We start from the raw sequence: 26,989 nt of genomic DNA, 5'->3' as shown, positions 1-26,989 counted from the left end.
TATGATTATTTTTAGTTTATCATTATCGATAGAAATAATATATTTCTATACGGGTAATATTTTTCAAATTTTTCACAAATCTTCGATACGATTTTAAAGTAAAAATTGTCTCGAGTAAATGTATTTAAGTAAAAATTCTTTATTTTTAATCTCAATTTTATATCATACAATTCATGATACAATAAATCTTATTTTAAATTTTCAATTAGGTTTATAGGCATTAAATTGAACTAACAATTTTTAGCTCGGTTTGATTTTGTCTTACATTAACACCAATTGAAGTTTTTAAGGAAACTATAGCCATAATACATGTTGAATTTTAAGTCAATATAGGATGAATGTGTGTTATCTTTCTTTTTCCCAAGTTACAATTTATAATTCATAAAAAATAAATCATATTCTTAACTTTTGGCCACGATTGAGACCAACCTTATCACAGTCGAGGTATGAAAGGGAAGAAATAAATAAGTAAAGCGTACTTTTGGCCACGGTTGCGACCACCCTTATCACAATCGAGGTATGAAAGGAATGTTTAAATAAGAAAAAATTAAGCGTGTTTAAAGTTTAAAGTAAAGATTGCGTCCACCCATGGCATGGTCGGTACCTCTTAAGCGAATACAAATAAAATGCATATAAAGTTACGATCGAGACCACCCTTATCACGGGCGTAACTAAACAAATAAATTAAAATTAATAATCATAAATCATATATAATAATTTAGGTTTGGGAAAGGAAATTTGGTGCTTTGAAAAGCCTTGAGATGAAAGACTCAATAACATGCGTGCTTACATCGTCCCGAATACTTCAATTTAAACATTGAAATACAAGACGAATGATATATCGTATTTATACTAACTTAGTTTGATATTTTGCGTATAAATTTGTCATGCGAAGTTAGTCTTTTCGGCTTAACTAATTTAAAAAGTAAACACAAAGATATATGCTTTATTTTCAAAAAGAGATTAGTTAAGGAATAAGTTCAGTGAAATTTTGCTCGGGACTAGCAAAAGATTAAGTGTGGAGATTTGTTAAGCCCAAAATATACCTAAAATATCATCAGTAATTACATCAATATTGCTACGAATTTGTGCTATTTATACTTGTTTAGAGTACTTTTACTTTCGAATATGTTTCTTTCTTGCAAGGTACCTAAATATTTGGTAAAATCCAAATAGGAACGAAAAGAGCTCAAAAACAGAAGAAAAACCCTACAAAAGGAGTCAAAGACGACGTAAATCAAAAGCGCCAAATCAAGGACGAGGACAAAAGACGAAGGCCCGGAAAAGCTCCGTGCCGCGACCGCGGATCCTACACCCTCGGCCGCGACACGCGTTCCCGAAGCCACCTCATTCCCTTCGTTTCAGAGACCAAAAGTCAGCTCCCCATCCTCGGCCGAGAATTGCCATTCTCGGTAAGTGCAGAAATTCTGCCAAAGTACAATGAACACATGTTGAACTCCAAGAAACGCGTTCGTTCGGGTGGATAAAAACGACTCTTCACAACGGACACAATTCTTCACAACGGACACGACTCTTTACCAACAAATACGTCTTTTCACAAAGGACGCGACGCTTCAATCACAACCCTTCAACATCTATAAATAAAGAGTTGATGTTGAGAGAAAATATAATATAGAATCAGAGTGTGTGATATAGTAGAACTAATGCATAAGTTCTAAGTAAAACAATTCGAAAGTTAGAAATTCGATTCTGTAAAAAACAAGATGAGGTACACATATTGTTTATAATATAATTACAAACACAGTAGCGTTTAGACATTGTTCCAGTTTAGTTTTCATTTTGGTAGAGGCCGACCGTATCCCTATTACGAAGTTACAGCGAGAAGATTGAGTAGAGGATTCGCCCCTGAGCCTGACAAACTCTAAGGAAACCTAAGGAAAGGATTGATCAGCCGTTCACTTGCACGCCCTCGAAGAATTCGATGCTCCATGTTCTCTGTAACCTTGTATCAATTTATATTTCATCTAATAAAGTCCGTTCTATTCGATAAATCGTAATGCAGCACTTATGGTAACCAATCCACTAAAGTGACTGCTGGTGTTTTCATTAAAACGTAGTTAATTCAAAATCTTTACAAGGAAACTTTGTTGAACACTTAGGCAAATTATTATCTCGGTAGAGTTTTAATTTGGTTAAGGGCATTATGCCGATTAAGGGTTTTTCCGCGTTCAAAGCCAATTAATTAGAGGTTCCGTCATTTATTTCATCATTATAATTCATACAAAGTTTAAAGTTGTTTTCTTTGCTCAATGCAAACGAATACATTAATTTGTTTTTCTAAAAAGTTCTAAATGTTCCTGTTTTGTAAAATTCATCCCTAAATCAGAAGACTTTTCTAACAATCGATATATTCTAACATAAAATCTTATTCTAGCATTTTCAAATACCCAAAATCCTCAAATTCAAGTAAACTATTTTTCCCAAATTCAATTAAACAATTTTTACTCTTCATTAACTTCAATAGTAAATCTAACAAGTTCGAAATTAACAGATTCAAAAATAAGTTTTTTGTTAAAAAACGTATCCCTGTGGGATCGATATTTTTATTACTACAAGCGAAACCGTGCAGTTGCGGAAATCGCTCAACAAGTTTTTGGCGCCGTTGCCGGGGATACGCCAAAATTTTTGACAAATTTTTTATTTTTCGTATTTTATTTTCGAATCTAGGTTTACACATTTTTTTTACAACTTTTATATTTTATTTATTTCAGTTTATTTAACATATTTATTTTCAATTTTGTTTTGCAGGTAGTTTGGTTCGTGCAACAATTTCAAGTTCATGCGCAGTTCGCGAAGTTCGAGCACGCCACTAGACCCTATTGACCCAGAAATTGAAAGAACACTTAAAAAGAACAAGAAAGGCAACAAAAACAAAGAAAAAACCCCTTTAAAAACTAAAGTAGTCCAGCCAGAAAATATGGCCGATCCACCGACACTTATGGATTATGCTAGGCCAGGAATGGCCGGTGTAACTAATAGTGTAGTTAGACCCCGTATAAACGCAAATCAATTTGAAATTAAGCCTGCTTTGCTTAATATGTTGCAAAACAACGTAACGTTTTATGGACTACCTAACGAAAATCCTAATGCCCATTTGACAAATTTCTTAGAAATTTGTGATACTTTTAAAATTACTGATGTAACAGCCGAATCAATCAAACTTCGCCTCTTTCCTTTCACCTTGAAGGATAAGGCAAAAATTTGGTTAACTTCTATGCCTGCTGCAACATTTGAAACTTGGGACCAATTAGCCCAAGCGTTTTATCAAAATATTTTCCTTTAGCAAAAACCGCAAGAGTCATCAAAGAGTTGACATCTTTTACCCAAAATGATAATGAAACTCTTTATGAGGCTTGGGAACGTTTTAAAGAACTTCAACGTTTATGCCCACACCACCAATTGCCAGATGCACTTTTAATGCAAACATTCTATAATGGATTAAATCCTACGACTAGAGGTTCATTAGATGCTATGTCTGGAGGGTTATTTATGAAGAAGACATCCGTCCAAGCAAGAGAACTTTTGGAGGAAATGGCAATCAACAGCAGTATGTGGCCCGCGGAGCGTGGACATATACCAATGGCGAAACCGTCATCCTCAAGTACATCATCGGTTAAAGGTATAATGAATCTTGATCCAGTTGCGATGTTACAAGCCTAATTTTCTGCCTTATCGCACAAAGTTGATAGGTTTATGGCACCGTGCGATTCTAATGGTAATCCGATCTAGACAGACATTGATTATGAAGGTATGGATGAAATAGAACAGGTAAATTTTGTCCAAGGACAAAACCAAACTAACAATCCTTATTCTAATACTTATAATCCTGGATGGAGAAATCATCCTAACTTTAACTGGAAAGATAATAATAATAATAATGCAAATGCTAATCAATATCGTATAAATAACTATCAAAATCAATCAAGAGATACGATTAGCACTTTATCTTCAAAAATCGACAAATTTATAGATGCTATGAATGGAAAGGTAAGTAATCAAGACGATGGTTTTAAACGGATCGAAAATAAATTCGATCAGCTTATCAAAAACCAATCATCCAGCATCCATAATTTGGAGGTTCAAATTGGACAATTTGCTAAATCAATTCCATCCCGCAAAGAGGGAAGTCTTCCCAGCCAAACGGAAGAAAATCCGAAAGAGCATGTTAAGGCTATCACTCTTCGCTCAGGGAAAAACTACTTAGGTCCGGAAATGCCCGAAAATTCAACTTTACCTGGAACTGATTGACCAAAATCCAAAGAAGATACATTAAAACAAGATGCACCAATTGACTCTGGTACGAAACCTTTTGTACCAAAACCACCTTTTCCACACAAGGTCCGAAATAAGGACCATGATAAACAACTTTTATCGTTTTTAGATAAACTTAAAAATTTGCATATAAATTTAACATTTATGGATGCAACTACGCAAATTCCTAACTATGGAAAGTTCTTGAAAGATTTAATTTCAAAAAAGATTAGTTGGGAAGGAATTTCATCCATTTCGCTTACTGAAGATTGTAGTTCGATAGTATCAAGCAAATTACCTACTAAACTCAAAGATCCCGGATGCTTTACCATTCCGTTCAAGATTGTAGTTCGCTTATTAGAGGTTCCGTCATTTATTTCATCATTATAATTCATACAAAGTTTAAAGTTGTTTTCTTTGCTCAATGCAAACGAATACATTAATTTGTTTTTCTAAAAAGTTCTAAATGTTCCTGTTTTGTAAAATTCATCCCTAAATCAGAAGACTTTTCTAACAATCGATATATTCTAACATAAAATCTTATTCTAGCATTTTCAAATACCCAAAATCCCCAAATTCAAGTAAACGATTTTTCCCAAATTCAATTAAACAATTTTTACTCTTCATTAACTTCAATAGTAAATCTAACAAGTTCGAAATTAACAGATTCAAAAATAAGTTTTTCGTTAAAAAAATGTATCCATGTGGGATCGATATTTTTATTACTACAAGCGAAACCATGCACTTGCGGAAATCGCTCAACAGCCGGCTAAAGAAATTCCTGCTTAAGTCAGCACTGAACCTATCCAACCTTCAACAGAAAGTCAGCTTCAGCCTGACTCTAAACCTGCATCCAACGCTGCTGTTCAATCACCTCTCCATTCTAATGAATAAGTGCAGGGTGAAACACTAAGACCAGTAACTGACCCCACTGGCACGTCAAATGCTGACTTGAACCTAACACCTTCTACAACTGGTCACACTGATGCAAGGTCATTGAACTATCTCACTGCCACTGAGTCTAGTAGAAGGATCATCAACTCAGCTCAGGCCCTGATCCAAGACCTTCATCATAGTTCAGAACCTACTTCTGGGTCTGCCGATAATGAGTCCACTCAGCTCCCACAAGTCACTCAACTTCTCAACGAGGTTTGAGGTCTCAAAGACTTGCTGAGTGTAATGATCAATATTCAAGCCCAGCAACCAAAGCAGGAGTCAATAACAAAGCTGGCTGAACTCCAGCTGATTATGGTTCAACATATCAACTCCCTTCAGGGACAATTTCAAACCTTGTCAGCTACGAACCAAGGGTATGCAACTTCTACTGAAGTTCATCAGTTATTCACCCAGTTTAGAACTGAGCAAGAGAAGACAAACCATCAGCTTTCCTCATACTCTCAATGCTCAGTAGAACAGATCGGTGAAGCTATTCGTCTTCTGAATTTAAACAAGGCAGAGATGGACACTGACCAGATGAAGCAGAATGAGATTCTCCAATATACACATCAAATCTTCACCCATGTGCGTCACTCCAACATTCAGCGTCAGTTCTATGACTCATCTTTGTTCAAGATGTTTCATCAAGCTTATGCTGCACTGACTAATACACTTACTTGGATGGGTAAATCTCAAGCCTACGCACTAAGCATACTCAGCGCTGCTGAAATCGGCGTGCCTCAAGAAGTATTCGATGATGGTGTTGCTATCATTGATGGCATTAATGAAAGCACCCACAAGCTGAAGGACTTCTCAGCTCACATCACTGAAGCTGCCCAAAACAGCACCTTTAGGCCTCCTCCTCCTCCCGATGCTGCCAAAATGGGGGAGAAAGAACAAATAGGAAGAACTCAACATGAGGCCGCTGGAAGTAGTTCGCATAAGGGAAAGGGAAAACTGACACATAGGAAGAAATAGCGTAGCTTAGTTAAGATAACTGGTTTATTAATATCCCTATCTATGTGTAATGCTGACTACTTGTTAATAATATGCTTGCATCTTAGTTCAACGTGTTCACAATCTTATGTGATGCTAAGTTATTATGTTTTATATAATGCATCTTCCAATACATTAACTATGCCTGTCATTTAAAATATGTGTTGAATGTATGCTGTGTGGATCAAATGCTGACACTAACTTGTATGATATAAAACATTGTCTTATAAAACTCATTGAACAATAAATACTCAATGAGTTTTTGCTGTTCAATGTATGCTGAATCTTGGGTACTTGATACCGGATGTGGATCTCATATTTGTACAAATATGCAGAAACTAAATCAGACTAAGGAATTGAAGAAAGGAAGCATAAACTTGCGAGTAAGAAATGGAGCAAGAGTTGCCGCCCTCGCTGTTGGAAATTATGCTTTAAGTTTGCCATCTGGGCTTGTAATAGAATTAGGAAACTGTTTGTATTTTCCAGAAATGTCCAGAAACATTATTTCTATTAGCCATCTTATTGACGACGGTTTTCATATTTCAATAAAAGACAAACATTGCGAGTTTTACAGAGATGGGATTTTCTATTTTTCAGGAATATCACAAAATGGGATTTATGTGCTAGATGACAAAATTTATGTTTTCGGAATTGATACCAAAAGACATAAGCTAGATAATTCGACTTACTTGTGGCATTGTCGTATAGACATATAAACAAAAGACGCATGCTTAAGCTACATCAAGATTGGCTTATAGATTCAATTGATTCTGAATCATTGGAAACATGTGAAGCATGTTTAAAAGGTAAAATGACAAAGACACCCTTTAGCAATAAAGGTGAGCGTGTATCAGACACTCTAGGATTAATACATTCAGATGTATGCGGTCGTATGTCAGTCCAAGCAAGAGGAGGATTCAGATACTTCATAAGCTTCATAGACGACCATACCAGATATGGTTATGTTTACTTAATGAAGCACCAGTCCGAAGCTTTTGAGAAATTCAAATGCTTCAAGAATGAAGTAGAAAATCAATTAGGAAAGAAAATAAAGATTCTTCGATCCGATCGAGGTGGCGAATATCTTTCAGATGATTTTCTGAATTATCTAACTGGATGTGGGATATGCTCACAATGGAGACCTCCCTATACATCACAACACAATGGTGTATCCGAAAGGAGGAACCGTACCTTACTAGATATGGTACGATATATGATGATCATATCATTACTTCCAAAGACATTCTGGGGCTATGCCTTAGAAACTTCCCTCTTCACACTAAATCGAGTACCAACTAAATCCACTAGTTCCACACCATATGAATTGTTCGTTGGTAGGAAACCCACATTCTCATTCATGAGAGTATGGGGTTGTTCAGCATTTGTCAAACGCATAGCGTCAGACAAACTAGATTCTAATCTGATAAATGTTTCTTCATTGGATATTGATGCGCCTCCCGGCGTTCGCTACCGCAAGGCTCACTAAGGGATAAGTGTACCCCGTCGTTATCAAGTAATAAATCTGGAAAGTCCAGGTATCGAATCCACAGGACTTATTTACCACAAGTATCGAATTACTAGGTTTCAGGTGTTATCTAGGCTTTGTGGGGTTTGAATTGGTTTTGATTAAGTTAATCTACTCCTAGGTTGAATTACACTACTCCTAGCTAAGTTATCTAGTTCTAACTAAGTTATTCTACGCCTAATTAAGTTAAACTACTCCTAATTAAGTTAAACTACTCCTAATTGATCTTTCACTAATGCAATTACCCGAAGGAAAATGGTATGAACGATAATAATGAGGCTAGGTTATTAGGTCTATTGGTTAAAAACCTAATCTAAGTCACTTGTATTCAAGGCGATTAACACTACTTACCCTCCTGAAGTTCCTAGTGCGTGATTCCCTTGTAAGGCCGAAACTAGGTCTAAGGCTCAGCAATTTGGGCTTAATCAATTAAGAGGTCATCAATCTCCTAGGCTCTGACTAGGTCAGATTCAGCTCATAATATGTGCCTACTCGATTTTGGGGATTTTGAATGAGTTAAACCAATTGAATAAAGCGTAAGACAAAGATTAAGCAATTAAACATAGAACAAAACAAGAGCTAAAATATTATTAAAGATGAATGATAATGTCACATGGTACAATTAGCCTAGGATTCATAGACTGTATCAAAGAGTAAACACAAGGAAAAGTAAAAGGAGATACGAAAATCCCTTTCAAGGAACATGTCTACTCTACAATCGGCTTCCTAGGTCTTAAGGACGAACCTTGAATATTCCTCGAGAACAGCTTTGAAGGAGCTTCAATGGAGGTTGATGAAGATGGAGGAGATGGAGAGGAAATTCAAGGGGAAAGCTAAGATAATTTACAAATAATGAAAGATGCCTAATTTACATTGGAAAAATCCTATTTATAGACGTGGTTCGGGCCCTCTTCTTGACCTAATTCGTGTCCTTATGCGTGTAGGAAGTCGTGGGGTCCGTCGTGGCATCATGGGGGCGGAATTGGTCTTTTTGACCAATTCCCGCAGGTCTGCTCGACGAGCAGGCCTCCAGGGGCCTGCTCGGTGAGCTGGCCGGGCTAGGTTGTTCGAGCAGGCCCCTAAGGGACTGTTTGACGAGCCGGCATGGCGAGCTCGGTGAGCTGGCCTAAAATGGACCAGTTTGTCGAGCAGTCTAGCCCGATACGCTCTCATGCGGTCGCCGAAATGCCAATAACGTGTCTTTTCGCCCGAACTTATCCCTGTGCATGCACAAAAACTCCAAACAACATTAGTCCAAAGGCTAAATTGACCCGCCAATCGCTTATTTGAGCAAACGCTTCGTTTGGTGTGACTTTTGACGGATCAATTAGCTTCAAAAGATAACGGAATTATTAGATGCAAGCCAATTTGGCCGTATTTGCCTAAATTGATCACAAAATGAGCCTAAACAGCGAAAAGTAAATAAAACATTTCCAATTTCTAACTAACTCACATAAAAGCATTTAAATGCGAGAATTGCTCGCTTATTAACTAAATAACGCTAAAAACCATTCTAAAACCGTACCCAAATATAGGGGTTTTTGACCCCTATCAGACCTCCTCGCACTTAAAACTTTACTTGTCCCCAAGTAAACTAAAGAACTAAACCCGCAATCACAAGCAAGCTAGAAAACCTCCCGGTTTGACTAGGCGCTTGACACAATTTCGAGCATCTGCAATTACATGCATTCGGGAAAACAAAGTAGAGACACGATATCCAAAAGCAGCATTTCAATTATCATAGGTCATATGTTTTAAGCAAAAGGACACATGTTCAATTAAACGAGCTTGAGGGGATCGCCAAGTAAAACACCTCACCATAGGTAGTTCACTCATTTCACATAATTTTTGTGGCTAAAGTGTTTACTCTCGGCTTATGTTCTTGCTTAGGATTATGCTGATTTTGCACGTTCATCCGAGTTCCTCTACTATGCTATATGACTCCGATGATATCAAAAACAGCCTCGAATTGGGGTTGTAATGTGGTTAGAGGGTTAAAGGTACAACAAGGGTTAATAGTTCTAGCGCTAGAAAAACAAAGTTCAAATGGCTTTAGCAAATATGAAGTGATTGAGCTTTTTATTCATCCATTATTTTCTTTTTGGGATGTTTTCTTGAGACGTTTTGATTTAAAGAACTGGGGAATGAAGTTCTCCCCTTTTAGTTCGTCTCTTTCCTTTTTTTTTCTTTTTTTTCTGTTTTTCTCTTTTCTTTTTGGGATAGTGATGCTCATTCACTTCTTAGCCTTTTGGCTTGCTACTATGACGCCATAAACAAAGATAAAGCGCTAGAACGGCAAAGGCTCGATGTGAGCTTTGCAAAAACCTTGGGTTAAGTAGCAAACCAAGTAGTGGTTTGCAAAAATAGGTTAGAACGAATGAAAAATCTATAAACTACAAAAATATAGGCTCAAAGGGGCTTCCTATAGTGGATGAAAAAGAGAAAATAAGGTAAAGAAAAAGGGTTAATTCTAATGAGGCTGATTTCATCGTTTATCATCTCAAATCATTGCATGTAGGTTCAACACAATATTAGGTGCAAAATCTGTAATCTTCCACAAGTCAAAGCATTCACACAAAAATATCAAGAAAAAAAGCTTTTTGATGTTCGCTCTTAGGCTCAAATTCAACTCACAATTATTTGGGTTTCAATTTTGTGTTTACTAGTTCTCCCCAAACTCAAGTTTAACATCACATGCCTTCAATTCTTAAGTTATCTACCTAAGTAATGATTTTGACATTTCTTCAAAAGTATGGTCTATGCAAACTTTAGCTCATGCTTTTACAGATACAAGGATTGTGTCCTACACCTAAACTAGTTGTCATGCAATCTTAGATTCGGTTCTCAGCCCTCAAAGACAAATAACGAAGTTTAGATTCGAAGGAGGTTCACGGTTTTAGGTCCTAAACATGCAAAACATAAATAAAACCCGAAAAACGCAAAACTAAACTAGACACGACGCAACAAAAATTTAAAAAAATTATACAATTTTTGTAAGTTTGTCTACACCTCCTCCTCACACTAAAAATATGCAATAAGTTCCAACATTGCATCACAAATCATAAAGAGCAAGTGTAAAGAGTTAGGGTGGAGAAGACAACTTAATGATCGCCCGGGGGGTATGGCCAAGGCATGTTGTAGCGTTCGCAGTAGTCTGCCGCTACGTATTCAAGACCCGAAAGCCTTCGGTCCATATTCTGCTCAAAGTTAGTGAACCGTTGGTCCATCTATTGAACAGTGTTAAAGGTCCGTAGATTAAGATCTCGCATTTCTACCATCATGGTGTTGATGGCTTGGAACTGGGCCTCCATCCCCGGCGCTTGGTGTTCCGTTTGGTCATCTGCTGCTGCAGCCTCGTCTTCCTCATGTTCGTGGTGCTCTCCTTCTCCTTGTGGTGGTGGGTTTCTTGTCCGTTTCCTTGCCCTTCCACTTGAGCTTGCTCCTCCATATGGGTTCCTGTTCAAAACTGAATGGAAAGTAGATTTTCCTAGAAATGTGGCGTTAAGCAAGGTGGGGTGAAAACCATCTTCCCGAATGTCCAAATCTTTGAATTGGCTATCAAGGAAGTTGGTAACCAAATGTCCAAGGCCAACGGACTCGCATTTTTTACTTGTCTGGCTTGAAAAGCCTTCAAAGATGGCTTTGATACTATCAACGGGTTTTTTGTTGGCCACACACCATAGTATGAGCAATTCCGTCTGTGAGATTTTATTGCTCTCATTTTTCCCTAACAAGTTGTGAGCCACAAACTTGTGTACAAGGTTTAGCACTGGGTCTCTAAGGGAGACTGGGCTAGCAGTACGGGAGTCAAATTCTGATAAGCCTGTTAATTGCTCTCAAGCTTTATCTTTTGTCATGGGTTCCTCAAAACCCGAGACTATCTCTGGATGGTTATAGACTCCCATCAAGGTTGCTAATGTAGTGTCACTAAGACGGTAGGGTACACCGTTCAGTCTGAAAGAGTGCTTACCATATCCCGCAGGCAATTCCTTTTTCAGGGTGGTCAGAAATTCTACAGTGAAATTGTAATACACTAGGGCCCTTTTTGTGGCTAGTCTATGCCAACCGTGGAATTTTAGGATTTCATTAAAATCCTTTTCCAGACCTATAAAAGCTAGATATTTCTGGTCAACAATGATTAGAGTAGCAAGTTCTTGCCTACTCTTTCATCGACTAGCCCAAAAGGTGGGTTATACTTAGCTTGCAAAGTGTCACTAAATTCGATGTCAGAGTCGGCTTCATTGTCAACCATGATCTTGGCCTTGCTTTTCCTTCCCATGGTGCCTGAGAGATAGACCAAACGGACTAGTTAGAATCTTTTCACAAACATAAACATAAACCTCCAAATCACCAATGAATAGGTAAAATTATAGTTTAGAAACTTAGGGACCAAAATCGTAAGCTTTCAGTCCCTAAGTAATTTCAACCGTAATTCTTAAATTTGTGCAAAATTAGAGATGCCCAATGACTAAAATGTGTTAAGAATGTGATATAGAACCCTATTGGTAAGTTGTCAACTATAAACTAAATAGCTGAACTTTGAGCTAAAATGGAGATTTTTCCCAAATTGAGCAATTTCTCCAAATATTCACAAATTAAGAACAAAATTCATACCCAAATCACATATTAATCATAATGTAACTATAAATTGCAAGAATATCAAGAATTAAAAGCAAGTGAAAGGTTATTTAAGAAAAAGGATAAAAACCCAAAACTTAGGTTTTGTCCCAAATCCTAAAAATTAACACCCTAAACTAAAATCTAAACCTAGAAACATGTTAGAAATCAAAAATAGGTAAGAATACATACCTTAGTTGTTGATTTTGGGTTAGTATGGAGGATTTGGGGTTTAGGTTTTGTGAAAAGGAAAAAGAGAAGAAAAGAAAGAAAGAAGAAGTGAATAAAAAGAAAGAAGGAAAGAAAGAAGAAGATAAGGAAGGGGATGATGAGTCATCCCCTATCTTTATCTTTTTATTTCTTATTTTTTTTATCTTACATTTTTTTTTGTTTTAGAGAGAGTATGGGGTGCAAAGCTTGACAATATATAAAATATGAAATCAAAGATTAACAATCAAACTTAATCAAAACAAAAAGAATGGAAAAAATGCAGAAACAATTGTTCAAGCTTAAAATTAAACGGAGGAGAACTTGATTTCTCCCCCTTACTCAATCCTTTCTCAGGATCTTTGGATTATTCTCCGTTGTGCTTGGGAGAGAACCCTGTGGCCTTTCCTGCCTGTCCCTATTGATCTGAGCTACCTGATTGCTCAAATCCTTGCAGAAAGCTTCATTGTTGGCAAGCCTAGCCGAGATCTCCTTCAAGAGAGTGACCACCTCGTCAGATTCCTTAGGAGGTTGTATTGGCCCGTGGTTCTGCTATTGATATAGGGGCATGCCAAGCCTCTGCTCTCTATGCTCCTGAAAAAAACCGCTGGGAGGTCGAAGCACATTCTGATTTGAATTCCCGTAAGATAAGTTCGGGTGCTGAGGCCTCCTGTAGTTGTTGCTGTTGTTGTAGGAGTTGTGGTTGTTGGGGTTGTAGTTGTTATAGTTCTGGTCATACCTCGGTCGGCCCCCAACATAATTGACCGTCTCCACCCCATCTCTAGCGAAAGGGCTCCCTGCCTGACAGTCCTTTCCATGGTGGTCGTCGCCACAGTGCAGACAGGTGGGAGGTTGGCTAAATTTAGCCAACAGGACGTCCATCTTCCTACTTATGTCTGCAACACTTGAATTTTGTTCTTGTTCTTCCACATCAAACACCCGCTGCCTTGTGGGGCCAGCGAGTTTCTCCTCTTGCCACTGCACGCTCTTCCTAGCCAGCTCGTTAATCATGTTATACGCCTCTGTTGCTGCCTTCCTAAACAAATCTCCACCCGTTGTGGAGTCTACAATAGCTCTGTTGGTGGGTGTCAGTCCGTGATAGAAGACGCTCACCAATTGATGCTTGGGTATGTCATGATGAGGGCACATGCGCAACATTTTTCTGAATCGGGTCCAAGATGTGTGGAGCGCTTCGTGCTCGGGTTGGTGGAAGGATGTGATCTCACCCCTGAGCATTGCTATCTTCGAGGGAGGAAAGTAGTAGGACAAGAATTCCTTCTCCAACCCTGCCCAAGTCGTGATTGATCCGGGCTCCAGTGTTCTCAGCCATTCCAAAGCTTGCCCAGTCAGAGAAAATGGGAACAATTTTAGCCTAGCAGCATCTTGGGGAACCCCATTTGTTCTTGCGGTGTCTGCGCACATTAGGAAGCGATCCATATGATCATTCGGGCTCTCATGTGCTTCTCCTCCAAACAATCTGGTCTGTTGGATCAGGTGAATTATACCGGACTTGATTTCGTATGTATTAGCCGAAATGTTTGGAGCGGCAATGCCGGACAAATGCTGGTGCCAGTGTGGTGCCAGGATCTCACTCATCAGACGAGTGTCATTTTCTGGCCCGGTGTTCTCAGTGTTCCGTTCATTGTTCCGTCCATTGTCAGTCATCTTGATAGGCTCGATGATCTTGTCTTGCTTCAGCTTTCCGATCTGTTTGCTCCTGCGAAGAGTACATTCAAGTTCAGGGTTAAGAGGGACACACGGTATTCTTGCTGATCTTGTAGGCATACGCTGAGAAGAAATAAATACACGAAATAAATGAAAGCGGAAAAGAAAATCGTACAAGGTTACACGGTTTTGTACAAGTATTAGTTTATATTGACAAATTGTAGATTGATGTACATGGTATAAGCTAGTAAAGATAAACAAGTATGTATGGAGTTAACAAGTATAGATACATGTTCGTATAAACGAATATAAACAAACGTAAGTATAAACAAGTATGACTATTATACACAAGTATATGTAAACAAGTATAAATGATAAGTATAAACAAGTATCATGATTATAAACAAGTATATGTAAAGACAATGATATGAACGAGTATAAGTATGAACAAGTATAGTTATTATTGACAAGTATAAATGATATAAACAAAGATATTCACAATGAATACCTAAACTAACAAATCAACCTTTAGTTCGATATTGCAGAAGAAATAAATCCTCGGCAACGGCGCCAAAAACTTGATGTGCCTCCCGGTGTTCGCTACCGCAAGGCTCACTAAGGGATAAGTGTACCCCGTCGTTATCAAGTAATAAATCTGGAAAGTCCAGATATCGAATCCACAGGACTTATTTACCACAAGTATCGAATTACTAGGTTTTAGGTGTTATCTAGGCTTTGTGGGGTTTGAATTGGTTTTGATTAAGTTAATCTACTCATAAGTTGAATTACGCTACTCCTAGCTAAGTTATCTAGTTCTAACTAAGTTATTCTACACCTAATTAAGTTAAACTACTCCTAATTAAGTTAAACTACTCCTAATTGATCTTTCACTAATGCAATTACCCGAAGGAAAATGGTATGAACGATAATAATGAGGCTAGGTTATTAGGTCTATTGGTTAAAAACCTAATCTAAGTCACTTGTATTCAAGGCGATTAACACTACTTACCCTCCTGAAGTTCCTAGTGCGTGATTCCCTTGTAAGGCCGAAACAAGGTCTAAGGCTCAGCAATTTGGGCTTAATCAACTAAGAGGTCATCAATCTCCTAGGCTCTGACTAGGTCAGATTCAGCTCACAATATGTGCCTACTCGATTTTGGGGCTTTTGAATGAGTTAAACCAATTGAATAAAGCGTAAGACAAAGATTAAGCAATTAAACATAGAACAAAACAAGAGCTAAAATATTATTAAAGATGAATGATAATGTCACAGGGTATAATTAGCCTAGGATTCATAGACTATATCAAAGAGTAAAAACAAGGAAAAGTAAAAGGAGATACGAAAATCCATTTCAAGGAACCTGTCTACTCTGCAATCGGCTTCCTAGGTCTTAAGGACGGACCTTGAATATTCCTCGAGAACAGCTTTAAAGGAGCTTCAATGGAGGTTGATGAAGATGGAGGAGATGGAGAGGAAAATCAAGGGGAAAGCTAAGATAATTTACAAATAATGAAAGATGTCTAATTTACATTGGAAAAATCCTATTTATAGACGCGGTTCGGGCCCTCTTCTTGACCTAATTCGTGTCCATATGCGTGTAGGAAGTCGTGGGGTCCGTCGTGGCATCGTGGGGGCAGAATTGGTCTTTTTGACCAATTCCCGCAGGTCTGCTCGCCGAGCAGGCGCTGCTGCTCGGCGAGCAGGCGCTGCTCGCGGCGAGCAGGCCACCAGAGGGCCTGCTCGGCGAGCTAGCCTGCGAAGGCCAGCTCGCCGCGAGCTGGCCGCGCCAGCTTGTCCGAGCAGGCCCCTAAGGGCCTGTTTGACGAGCCGGCATGGCCAACTCGGTGAGCTGGCCTAAAATGGACCAGTTCGTCGAGCAGTCTAGCCCGATGCGCTCTCGCGCAGTCGCCGAAATGCCAATAACGTGTCTTTTCGCCCGAACTTATCCCTGCGCATGCACAAAAACTCCAAACAACATTAGTCCAAAGGCTAAATTGACCCGCCAATCTCTTATTTGAGCAAACGCTTCGTTTGGTGCAACTTTTGACGGATCAATTAGCTTCAAAAGATAATGGAATTATTAGATGCATGCCAATTTGGCCGTATTTCCCTAAATTGATCACAAAATGAGCCTAAACAGCGAAAAGTAAATAAAACATTTCCAATTTCTAACTAACTCACACAAAAGCATTTAAATGCGAGAATTGCTCGCTTATTAACTAAATAACGCTAAAAATCGTACCCAAAGATAGGGGGTTTTGACCCCTATCAGATACCCTAAGGAAACCGTGGGGTATTACTTCTATCATCCAGATGATTAGAAAGTAATAGTATCCAAGCACGCAACCTTCTTGGAGAAAGAGTTTCTCGAAGAAACAGAAAAGGGAAGCATGATTGAACTTGATGAAGTTCAAGAAAAAGGAACACCGACTGAAACAACAGAAGCGGTTGAGGAACCCGAAGCAGTCCCATTAGATGAGACTCAAGTGCCACCCATTCGTAGATCACAATGAGTTCGTGAACTCCCAATTAGATATGGTTTTCTAGTGGGAGATGATGATGAGGTTCTCGTGTTAGACGACGAACCCGAAAACTATGAAGAGGCTCTTACCAGTCCAGATTCTAAAGCATGGTTTGAGGCCATGGATTCTGAAATGGATTCCATGTACACCAACCAAGTTTGGACTTTGGTTGATCCACCCGAAGGGATAAAACACATTAGGTGCAGGTGGATCTTCAAAAAGAAGACTGACATGAATGGAAAGGTTAGTGTTGAAACACCTTTCCACATGATTTTGATTTGACAAAATTATTTAAGTATATGATTAAAAATATTCTAAACACACTAAGTTTAAATGCTTTGATTTATTATACTAATGTGTTTGTTCAATATTGAGTTACTTGATTATAAGACACAAACATTAAAAGGCTAAAGGCCCATGTGAAAGTCAAAAGCCCAAGTCAAACAGATCAAGACCACTCGGCCCGTGTAAACAAAACGATGTCATTGAGAACAAAACGCAGCTCAGCATGAAGAAGGATCTGGAAGACTTTCTTCATCTACTTCGGAACGAAGCTGCTGAGTTGGACGATAAAGAGTACAAGACAGCAGCTGAGCAGAAACAACTTTGTGACAAAGTATTTCCACTTTTAGTAAAGTTCAGAAGACACAGAAAGCTGTCTAGAAGACTTTGCCATTAACGGCGAAACATTCTGTCTGTCTGACAAAAAGCTGACCGAAGACAGAAGATGCAAGAATCTAATTGGCCAACGGCACTGAGCGTGTACTGAGTGACAACGACATCAAGCCGTTTCCCTCCAATGGTTATTTCAAAATTTGAAATAACCGATACCTTAAGTGTCACTATAAATAGGCCTCTCAGTTGCTTCATTCGATGCAGATCTTCAACAAGCATTACGCTGACCAAATTTCTACTCGAAGAATCTGTGTGAAAAAGCAAAGCAAATACTTACACCAATTTCCATACTTCTGTGTAAAAGTCTAGAGTGATTATTCAATCATTTAAAGTGTCTTAGCAATTGTTGTTTAGGACAAACTTATTATCATTTCTAGAATTAGAAAGGAGAGACTGAGTACTCGGTTATAGTACTCAGCGAGAGATAGGGCTGTCAATTGGTTGGGGATTCCCCATCCCCGTTGGAGACCCGACCCGTTGGGGACGGGGAATCCCCGTTTGTGATCCCCATGGGGCGGGGGATGGTTTTTATTTTGTCCCCGATAGTCGGGGACGGGGCTGGTATGGTTATATGTGTTCCATCCCCGTCCCCGAATATCCTCAACGGGGATGCCCGACTAAATACCCGAATATCACAAAAATAAACTAAAAAAAATATATATGTGATTTAGATAAACTAAAAAAAAAACTAAAAATATTGAGTTGTAACCTAGTTGTCTTAAAATGGAATATATTCTAAAAATAAATTAAGATAGATTAACTAAGAGATCTTAGATTAGTTTAAAATTAAAACGGAACCTATGCAATTAATAGTAGAAATTCTAAAATAAAAAATATTGAAAGCTAATAAGTAATGCATGCACCAGGGATAAAGATTCCCCGCGAGGATGAAACTCTTAGATAATCAAAACCTTGGAAATCTTAAAAAAGTAAAGAAATTAAAAAGTTAAACGGGGATGGGGATTCCCCGCGGGGATGAGGATTTATCGCGGGGCGGGGATGGTAACCAAAAAATTCCCCATATGTTATTCGCGGCGGGTACGGGGAATCCCCGATAGACTAATGGTCGGGGATGGTTAATGCAATCCCCACCCCGACCCGTCCCGTTTACAGCCCTAGCGAGAGATTAGGAGTGCGTATAGGTATAGAGGAAGGTACTCTTGTTATACTCAGCTTCTAAGTTGTAAACGGTTTGATGCTCTACCATTAAAGAGCTCAGTAGAGAATTTGAAAGCTCGGAACGTTTTCCGGGGACAGGACGTAGGCTTAGAGGCCGAACCTGGATAAATCTGCTGAGTAACATCTTTCTAACCTTAAACTCCTTATTATATATTTTGCTTGCTAAAACAAAACTGACTAAGTAAAGAGGTCACGTTGAGTTGTGTGCATTGAGTATCTGAGTTCAGGAATAGACTCAAGTGCTATCTCCTGACTCAACGACAGAAGCTGACTTAGTCACAAGTTAACTAAGCTAGTGTCTTAAATTCACTCAGCGCGTTGTGTAAATATTTTCTTTGAAAAAGAAGTCAAACTTAACGTACACAAATTTTAAATAGTTCCTATCCCCCCCTTGGAACTAACTTGTTACGTTATATAAGGGACCAACAGTTAGCACCTACAAAGCTAGGTTAGTTGCGAAAGGATATCGTCAGAAACAAGGAATTGATTATGACGAAACTTTCTCTCCTATGGCTATGTCCAAATCAATCAGAATAATGCTCGCTATTCCCGCTCACTACGATTACGAGATTTGGCAAATGGATGTGAAAACAGCTTTCCTAAATGGAAACCTGCTTGAGGATGTATATATGATGTAGCCTGAAGGTTTCATATCAAAGGATGCAAACAAGGTTTGCAAACTTCAGAGATCCATTTATGGACTCAAGCAAGCATCGAGAAGCTGAAACAAGTGTTTTGACGAAACCATAAAACAATTTGGTTTCGAACAGAATTGCGAAGAAGCTTGCATTTACAAGAAATCAAGTGGGAGCTCAGTTGTATTTCTAATATTATATATGGATGATATATTATTAATGAAAACGACATAGCTCTACTACAGTCGGTAAAAGTATGGTTATCAGGTAACTTCTCCATGAAAGACCTTGGTGAAGCAGCTTATATACTTGGTATAAAGATCTACAGAGATAGATCAAGAAGACTGCTTGGTCTTTCACAGGCTACATACATTGAAAAGGTGCAAAAGCGGTTTAGCATGCTTGAATCGAAACGAGGTAACTTACCCATGGTACATGGAGTAAAGTTAAGCAATCATCAATGACCTAAAACTGAAGATGATAAGAAGCGCATGGCTGTAATCTCGTACGCCAGCGCAATCGGTTCGATTATGTATGTTATGCTTTGCACTAGACCTGACGTAGCATTCGCGTTAAGTATAACGAGTCGTTATCAAGGTAATCCAGGAGACGAGCACTGGAATGTCGTCAAGAACATTCTTAAGTACTTGAGAAGGACTAAAGACATGTTCCTAGTGTATGGAAAAGGGGATCTAAAAATAGAAGGATTTTCAAACGCAAGTCATCTCACAGATGAGAACGATTATAGATCCCAATCAGGATACCTGTTTATCTTGAATGGGGGCGCGGTCAGTTGGAAGAGTTCCAAGCAGGGAAGCGTAGCTTTCTCTACGACCGAGTCAGAGTACATCACTGCTACGGAAGCAGCAAAGGAAGCGGTTTGGATTAAGAAGTTCATTACTGAACTTGGTGTGGTGCCTGACATTGTAAATCCCATTACACTGTACTGTGATAACAATGGAGCCATTGCACAAGCAAAGTAACCACGGTCTCATAATGCATCCAAGCATTACCTAAAGTGATACCACATTGTAAGAGAGATTGTGGCAAGAGGAGATGTGAGAATAGAAAGAGTACTTACTGAGGACAACGTTGCAAATCCGTTGACAAAGCCCTTAGCCCAGAAAGTACATGATCGTCATCTAACTTCTACTGGGATAAGTTGTAGAAACAATTGGCTTTAGTCCAAGTGGGAGTATATTGGGGTTTAGTGTCCTATAGACAATTGTTCTAGGATATAAACTAAATATAAATGAAGTGTTCTTTATGTCTTTTGTTTTAATAAGATATGGTTTCATAACTATATAAAGGAAACCTCTTTTAAAGAACTAAATAAGTCTAATAAAAGGAAATCCCTAAATTTGTTTAAAGTGATTATAAAGTGTTCATACAAGCATGAAGTGAGACGAAACTTTTTTAATAAACTAATAAACTTAAAACCACCCTAAGTCAAGTAATATGTTTAGGATTGACATATCACTGTTGAGACTTGCATGTAACAATGTCTTCTGTCAAGACAGATAGCTGATCTCACAAGCTTCAGATATACAGATAATCTGGACAGTTGCATGGATCCAATGAAAGGGAGTTCATCAGGATTGGGGACCCGACTTGAGATAACAGGATGAGTAGATTCATCATTGTCACCTGTTCATCTCATTGGTATTAATAGGTATAAGTAATCCTAAGACTCAAATGAATGTTAATTAGTGATTCTGGATTACGGAATGTGATGCTTTGATCCTGTTGTAACACGATCCATAACAGAGATGACTCTCGGGTGTGAACGGCAGATGTTGGGTGTCACAGGAAGTAATTGCAGGGTAGTTATACATTGGATTGAGCATTTGACACTCCCGATAAATGGGAGATACGTCCAAGGATCGTTTGTGGAAGACTTGACTCTAAATCATTGCAAGGTGATAGCTTAAGACTTGAAATACAGCTTTCATTTAACCTATCTAATTGGAGTTAACTCGGCCTGTACAAGTAAAATGAATATCTCGCTATATATGACTTGACATTATTCATAGTCATAAGATTCAGTTCAAGGATGTAATTGATAAAGGATCGAATTATACTGTAAATAATACGGAAAGGTCAAAGATAGAATCAACCTGTCTTCTTATAGCTCTAGGGGAATGTTTCGGATTTGCTTATCACATTTCGCGTACTCATTCCGTTATGCAAATATTAAATATAATTCTGTGAAAATTAATTTAATAGTTGCATACGGCTAGAAGCAATAAGAACCTAATGGGTCACACATAAGACTTGGAGCCCAAAAGAGAAAGAGATGCTAATTAATTGATGGAAGCCCAACTGAGTCCACTAAGGCCCAGTAAATGAGGGGGTGATTTTATGTAGTAAAATACATAAATAATTAATTTGATTTTTTTAACAATTCTAATTAGATTATAATTGTGAATTAAATTAATTAAAGGATAAATAAGTTTCTTCAAAAAAGGATAAATAAGTTAGGAGTTTTAATGAGATTAAATTGCTCCTATTATTATCCTATAAGGTTATTATTATTATCTTTATATTTAAGATATAATTGTAAATGATACTTCCTCCGTCCCATAATATAAGTCGTTTTAGAAAGTAAATTTTTTTCCAAAATATAAGTCGTTTTGGTTTTCCAAGAACTTTTAGTTTAGTTTTTTTATCCAAGCATTCAATATTTTGTATTGATCTATGTGCTTTTGAACATTCCAATATTTATTGTCCAATAGTGTCATGAGAGAGAATTTTTTTTAAGTTAACCAATGCAAATTTATTAACTTTACTCAATATTAATTGTATTTCTTAATTTGTGTGAAAACCTCTAAAACGACTTATATTATGGGACGGAGGGAGTAAATAAGAATTATATTCCAAATTAAATTCTTATTCAGTAACCTAATTCTATCTAACTAGGGTGTAGATACAAGAGAATATAAATACCCCCCTACATGTAATTTTCGGCACACACAGACAACCCCGGGAGAGAGAATTTTCGACACCCCTTATTGAGGACGAAATAATCCACCGCTTCCTACCGATTCAATTGATTTCATCTCTTTCTCTTTATCCTTGATCTTGTGTTGATTAATTAGAGACAATCTACTTTGGTTGTTTTATACGGTTGAATTCTAACTTGATTTTGAATTGTGTTTTTGTCTTGTGCTCGGGAAACTCGAAGTAAGAGTTGTGGGCACTTCGATTGCAACAGTAGATAGAACATCAAAAGGTATTTCCTTCTATCCCTCTTTATATGAAATAACGATTAACGGATAATGGAAAAAGGTTAAAAAATTTATATTTCCGCTGCCAAACGTTTGCCTATTTTCCTTCAGTTTCTTCCACCAAAGGAGCTGGCTGTTCCCCCTACTCATGAACATCCTCTACATCATTCTGATTATCATGTGGATCATCAAATTCTAGTACACCATCATTGCTATATTCATTTTATTGTACCTCCTTAGCACCATCAAGTATTGGTTCGTCATTCTCATTTGTTGGCTGTTCAACAGATATAGGAATAGAAACAGAAGACACATCAGTAGTATCAAAAGAAAACTCTGGAGTAGAAGTGTACATTGTACTTAGAAGTTCTGAGCCTATCTCGTGCTCAAAGAATACAACATCTCTGCTTCTCACTACCTTTTTCTTCTCTGGATCATAGATTCTAAAACTATACTCCTCATCACCATAGCCAACAAATACATAAGGATTAGTCTTGGAATCAATCTTTGATATTTGTTCTTTCGGCACATGCATGTATGCCTTACATCCAAAGACTCTCAAATGTCAATAAGTAGGATCTATGCCCTTCCATGCTCTCTCTGGTCTATCAAGGCCAAGAGGGTTTGATGGTGAACAGATGATCAAGTACACTGAAGTATTAATAGGTTCAGCCCAAAATGTCTTTGGAAGATTAGACATTCTAAGCATACATCCCACTTTTTCCACAATTGTTCTGTTCATTTTCTCTGCTACACCATTATGTTGAGCGGGTGCCAGACACAGTTTTTACATGTCTAATTCCATAGTGTGAACAATAACTCTCAAATTCTTTAGAAGTGTACTCACCACCATTGTCAGATCGAAGACACTTCAATTTTCTTTCTGTCTCCCTTTCTACCATGACATGAAACTTCTTGAAATTTTCAAACACTTCACTCTTTGTCTTCAACATGTAAACCCAAGTTCTTCGAGTAGCATCATCAATAAAAGTGACAAAATATTTACTGCCACCAAGAGACTCCACCTCTAAAGGACCACAGACATCAGAGTGTATCAACTCCAACTTTCCTTCCTTTTTTGTAGAAAAAGAAGCTTTATGTTGCTTTCCTGCTAAACAATAATCATAAGGGTCAAAAGAAACAGATTTATCAACAGGAATAAGAGATTTACCTGCCAAAAGCTTTAACCCTTTATATGTCATATGTCTCAATCTTCTATGCCACAAATTTGGAGAGTTCTTTTCTTCAACTGCATTTAGCTCACTAGAATATACATTCAAGTATGTTTTATACAAAGAACAACACAAATCGCCTCGAGAAACCGTCAATGAACCCTTGGACAATCTCCATTGATCAAGAACATTTGTAGACAACGAGTTAAGGCGTAAATCGGGAATATGGCACACATTCTTCAATATAAGCATACATCCAACACTTGTCTTCACTTGAATATCACCCATGCCAACAATGCCTGCCGAACTCTGATTTTCCATCTTGACACTACCAAAATCTCCTGCTTTGTAGTTCAAGAAGTATTCCCTTCTAGGAACACAATGATAGGAAGCTCGTGTATCTACAAGCCACTCTATGTCTGAACCATCAACATGATGACACTCACTAGTTACACAAATCAAAGCAACATCATCATCACTTTTAGAAGTAACAGCTGCAGTATTTTGTCATCTCCCTCCTTCTGAGGATCTTGCTTCTTGCCTTCTTCTCTTTTCCAACGGTAGCAATATTCCTTTATGTGACCCAGTTTATTGCAGTAATGACATACCATAGACTCTTTCCAATCTCTGGACTTAGACCTACCTCTCGAGTTACCATGCCTCTTTGGACCTCTACTCTTGCCTCTACCTCTGTTCTCAACAACAAGAGCTTGTGAATTATCAACTCCCATCTCCCATCTCCTTTCTTCTTATCTCTTCATTAAACATACTCTCTTTGATCACATCCAAAGAAAGTACACTATCCGGAGCAGAGTTACTAATAGTCACAACAAGAGTTTCCCAACTATCTGGCAATGAACTCAACAGAAATAAAGCCTGCACCTCATCATCGAGAATAATCTTTATAGTGGTAAAGTCGTTGATTATATCTTAAAAATCACTAAGATGCTCAGAAACTGACTTCCCACTTTTCAACTTCAAATTAACAAGTCTCTTAATCAAAGAAACCTTATTATGAGCAGTCTTTCTTTCATAAAGACCTTCTAATTTCTTCCACAAATCATATGGGTCGGACTCTTAAGAAACATGGTTGAAAATGCTAATGTCAACCCATTATCTAATAGTCCCTAAAGTCTTTCTTTTCAACTTTTCTCATTCTCTATCTTCCAACTTTTCAGGTTTAACCGGTTTAGACACTACCATCCTCTTTAATTTCTGCATAAATTGTGACATACAAATCTTTGCAAAATAACAAATCTTCCATCATATGTCTCCAAATAGAATAGTTTGTGATTTAACCATGGAACTATTACTACTATTAGACTCCATAACTAACATCAAAATTAACCTTGTTCTGATACCAATTGAAGGACCCAAAAGACGGGTTAAAATACTAACACGCGAAATGCCAATAACAACACCACAATGATCTATCTCACAAACAATCAATCAAAGCACAACCCAAGTTCCAAATCAAAACTGCAAATATAACCATAAAAAGGGAAATCTAAACCACAATCAAACACGAGATTTATACGTGGAAAACCTTTTTGGTGCGAAGAGTAAAAACCACGAGACTTTTGAGGAGTCCATCCTTCTTCTCTTATTATGATAAAATTGAGGACAAAACAAACCCAACAAAGTCTGATAAGCCTCGTCTTCATCCAAGCAGTGAAGCCTCGTCTTCATCCAACCAATGAAGCCTCGTCTTTATCTAAACAATGAAGCCTCGTCTTCATCCAATTAATGAAGCCTCGTCTTCATCTAACCAATGAAGCCTCGTCTTTATCCAAGTAATGAAGCCTCATCTTCATCCAAACAATGAAGCCTCGTCTTCATCCAATTAATGAAGCCTCGTCTTCATCATAGAAATAACGAAGTCTCGCCTCCACAAAATGAGCAAAAGTCCGTAAATGGCTGATCATTCTTACTGATCCCTAAGGGCGGGTCATTCTCCTCAATATGGCTGAACTGAAGAAAAGAAGTCCCTAAGGCGAATCATAATAATCCTATGCGGTAGGAACAAATGGTCCCATAAAGGGCGGGTTATTCCCTTTCTAAGGGAAATATAACTCTCAAGAAGCCCCTAGAGGCTAACAATGGATACGGTTGGCCACCTATCCACAAGGAAGCAAAAGCCCCTAAAAGTGCATCATATCCATATATGATCCCATATAGGGCGGATCTTGTTCATAAGATCCCGCATAAGAAAGCCTCAAAAGGCGCATCATTTCCATATATGATCCGCCATCTAGGGCGGGTCCACTTTCCTCCAAGATAGAAAACTAAAACACCATTTAGACAGCCCTGAAGAGCTTTTTATACATTTAAGGGGGGCTTCTGATAACAACCCAAATTATTCTTGAATAAGGAATAAGGGAAAATTAATAGAAATAATGGCAAACCATTATTCCTTCTAAAAAGACATATTTATGCATGATTAATGTGGAATTAATGGCAATTATTGCAGGATTAATGCAGGGGTGAATATGCAAATAATAAAGAAAATGAATGAGTTTCTAGCATTATGTCACACCACGTGGACCATGGCGAGATACGCTATAATGAGATACGCCCGATGAGAGCAAGTAGTGGAGACCCGCCATAACTCTCAAAGAGAGCGTACATACGCCTTGACAAATCTAAGAATAACAAAAGACGCCTTTATTACCAATCAAGAATGGGAATAAATACAATTAAATGGCAATCAATAGTCATTAAAGGGGAATAAATACTTGACTGTTCGAATACTCTAACTCTGAGGGTTTCAAGGATAAATGCTGGGATTAATGGAGAATTGATAGCAATTAAAGATGAGTAATGACATGACTGTTCATCTACATCTCCATAACATCCAAATATCATACATGGGGAAAAAAGGATAATTAGACAAAGAATGAAGGATCCGCCATCAATACTCTTATGAATAAGGATCCACCGATGAATCTCCAGATTGCGTATGAAGCAAGAGTCATAGGTGGAGGATCTATAAATTCTCCAACACGCCATAAAGAGTCAAACGCCTTGGGAGACCGTCGTCATACCTCGATACGCCAACTCAGCGCAGAGCCGATTCCCAATAAAGGCAACTAATAACCCATTAATGTGCTAACGGTCATACTTGAATAAGATCAGTAACCGCCATTAATGGAGCATTAATGGAGACTTTCTAGTTACCGGGGGTTACAACTACATGACTATAAATATCTTGCATCCCAAGCTATTGAGGTACACTTACTGATTCTCTACTTTTGTGCTTACAGTTTATTCTCAGAAATATTACTGACTTTGGCATCGGAGTGTCCCCAGTTGATCCCAACGGCGCCTCACAAGGAAGTGCTCTGATCAAGGATTTTTTCA

The 26,989-nt window shown here is 38.1% G+C and overlaps 1 non-coding gene across 1 annotated transcript; it reads right to left on the bottom strand.

The window, feature by feature from the left end:
• Positions 1 to 3,315: 3,315 nt before the first annotated feature.
• LOC136225180 (small nucleolar RNA R71) lies at positions 3,316 to 3,422 on the bottom strand. Its single transcript, XR_010686910.1, has one exon. It is a non-coding gene; the product is annotated as a small nucleolar RNA R71 (small nucleolar RNA).
• Between the last annotated feature and the right edge of the window lie 23,567 nt (positions 3,423 to 26,989).

This window comes from Euphorbia lathyris, chromosome 3 (genome assembly GCF_963576675.1).
Source record: "Euphorbia lathyris chromosome 3, ddEupLath1.1, whole genome shotgun sequence".
NCBI lineage: Eukaryota > Viridiplantae > Streptophyta > Magnoliopsida > Malpighiales > Euphorbiaceae > Euphorbia > Euphorbia lathyris.
The sequence above is the reverse complement of the archived record's forward strand: the minus strand, read 5'-3'. Positions and strand labels throughout refer to the sequence as shown.